General features: G+C 59.3%; 1 long non-coding RNA gene across 1 annotated transcript in view; it reads right to left on the minus strand.

The window, feature by feature from the left end:
- Positions 1 to 1293: 1293 nt before the first annotated feature.
- The window catches only part of LOC127748944 (uncharacterized), a 112764-nt gene continuing 111197 nt past the window's right edge, over positions 1294 to 2860 (minus strand). The window contains exon 4 of the long non-coding RNA XR_008010867.1: positions 1294 to 1464. This is a non-coding gene — a long non-coding RNA (uncharacterized LOC127748944). The remainder of the gene's footprint in view (positions 1465 to 2860) is intronic.

The following is a 2860-nucleotide window of genomic DNA, read 5'->3' on the forward strand; positions in this document are numbered from 1 at the left end:
CCCCCCCCTCCCCCCCTTCTCCCTTTTCCTCGCGCTCCCGGCAAGAGGCCGCCGCAGGGCCACACAGGTTCATTCCCGAGATGGGTTCACTGCTTTGGCTGAGCCAGAGCAGCCCCGCCGGCGGCCAACTGGACCAGTGAGAGAGAGGGAGACAGGGAGCGAGGGGGCGAGGGAGAAAGAGAGCCATAGGGAGAGAGAGGGAGGGAGACGGGGAGAGCGAGGGAAGGGAGAACGAGAGAGAGAGAAGGATGAAAGGCGACGAGCGGACAGTAAAACGAACAGCCGGACCGTGGCAGGGCAAATCCCCACTGTATGGGGCTCACCTCACCCCCCCCCCATCACACACACATACACACACACACACACACACACACACACACACAAGGGCGCGGAGGGCGGGCAGCGCAAATCCTTGGGCTGGGCGCGATGTGTTAACTAGGTCCAGTCCAGAGCGGGCCACGCCCCGCCACGCTCCATGTCCAGTCAGGGTGCCGCCATTGGCAAAAAGAGAGGGGTGAGGAGGACAAGAGGAGAGAGAGAAAGAGAGAATGAAGCTAGGCAACGCAGACAGAGGGAGACAAAAGCGCGAGAGTTGCGGGGGGTGGGGGGAGGGGTGGTCTTTCATCCAAAGTCTCTACGGCCCTGACCATGGTTTTGTAGCGGCCAGCAGATCTCTATCATTCCGCCAAAATAACGTATGTGTTATTGTGAGCGGAACAGTGAAAAATGGCGCGACAGCCTTCCACCCACAGGCGCTAGGCCAAAATAGGTACGCCATGTCCGACTCTAATATCTGCCGCTGCCTCCATTCAGTGGCCGGTGGGCCGGTCGCGCCGCCGCGCCGTAACGACTCTGCGGCCCGGTGCCAACTCGTTGCCGCCCTCGTCACCCGGGGCCGCCGCCGGGCCGGGGAAATAGAGGGGAAGGGGGGGATGCCAGTGCCGGGGACGCATTGTGACCAGGTATGACCCTTTGTTTCCCGTCATTACAGCGCGGGAGAAGGTGGCGGGGTGGCCAGGGTGGCAGCGAGGAGTTATGGAGACAACCTAGCAGCCGTCATCCTAACCACTTTCATAATGTTCGTCATCCCCATCGTCGCCGTTATTGTACAACGAGAATGCGCTCTTTCTTTATAACAGGCGCACAGTGTCGCAATATAAATATTGTAAACAGTAGCTCAGTAGCTTTAGGTGTGACAGACGACGTCTAACGTAACAGGCTTTGCGATACCTCACGAAGGGCTGATCCGCTGCGAGGCGCCTGACGCACATACGGCTACACAACCCTGTGCTCGTTTCACAACGACGTACTCTTTGTATCATTCGTTAAAAAAAAATGTCAAAGTTATCTCACCATGGCCTCACTGACAAAGATCTCAGCTCACCTTCAAAACAGTACAATCCCACTCCCAGCTGATGGCTCGTGCTCCTGCGGCTCCATGGCCCATGGGCTCTTCCAGAATACCTGAAAGAGAAAAATTCAATTAATTTGATAAAGAGGGCCCAACGAGCAAATATAACTCCTGATTTCTTATTGTTTGCGGGACAGCCCACCAATGGAAGAGGGTGGGGCGAATAAGCTCCCTGGTTTGGATACATACATCAGACTCATGCCGCGCAAAAAGGGCGATTCGTTCAAGGTCACGTCCGAGTTCAAGGCCAAGCAGGGAAAAGTCACAAACTGTCGAAAAGAGCCCAAACGTGACCCAATCGAACCGAAAGAATAAAACTAAACGAGCGAAACTTAATTTATACTTTTCCTCGAGGCACAACTTTTCGCCTCGAGACACGAAAATAAGAGTCAGCAGCAGTCCGACAAACACGTGTGGGACAAGGGCGGGATGGGAGTTGGTCTCTGCCGCCGGTTCACCTGTTTGGCGCTGTTTCTGCCCGTACCTCGCTCCGCCGCCGCCGGGCCGGGCTGGTGACGGGACGTCTAAAAGAGACGCGCGCGCTCAGGCCTCGCCGCGCCACGCTCTGCGCCATGCCGGGCCAATTTCGAGCCCCCCTTTGTACGGATGACGTCCTTTGTGGAGGGGCCGCCGGGCCCGCGCCGGGCCCAACACGGCCGCCTTGTTTGCTGCAGCCCGGTTGGCGCCAGCGGAGGGGCACCCCGCCGGCTACCGCAGCCTCCCCGCCTGCTGCTCCTTAGGACCAAATACCTGTCGCGGGGCGCCGGGCCGTCAACAAGGGAGCTATAGCCCCGAGGACCCGAGGATCTGTCTGAACCTCTTCGTCCTTTGGCCAGGCGGTACGACGGGTAGGTTGTTGGTGTCCGGCCCGCGGGGGTGATGTGTCGACGCTGCAAGGACGTGTGAGCGCGTGGCGCGGCGGGGCTGCGGGCGGGGCTGCGGGCGGGGCGCAGGTCGAGGTCCCCGTCATTAATCAACACGGCCACTTTATACTTTCTCCGGGCGGCCGCGCCTCCCGCGCCTCACCCAGGCGCCGCCGCCGCCGCGCAGCGCAGCGACCCGCCGATGAGCGGCCGGAAAAAACTTGACAGCCATGGGTGTTGAGAAACGGCTATCAGCGTGTCCCGCCTGCCCCCCTCCCCTTCCCCTTTCCCCCTCCGTCACCTGGGCCATCATCGCGTCGGGGAGTCCGGTGCTGCAGGTAGAGTTTTTGTGATGTGTACGATCGACTGGACTGGACTTGAATCTCTTGGGAGGCTGCTCTGCTGCAGCCGTCCGGTAGGCGCCGCCGCGCGCTTGGTCAGCAGCGCAATAAGCATGTCCTGCGGTTAGCCGAGATATTATTGTTCCCATACATGGGCGGCAGCGCGCCGCAAAGCGAGCACACACCACCTTAGCCTTTTGTGTGAAGTAATAAAGTGACACAGGCAAGTAATTTGTGAACTGAGA

This window comes from Frankliniella occidentalis, unplaced genomic scaffold (assembly GCF_000697945.3).
Source record: "Frankliniella occidentalis isolate FOCC.00 unplaced genomic scaffold, Focc_3.1 Scaffold21, whole genome shotgun sequence".
NCBI lineage: Eukaryota > Metazoa > Arthropoda > Insecta > Thysanoptera > Thripidae > Frankliniella > Frankliniella occidentalis.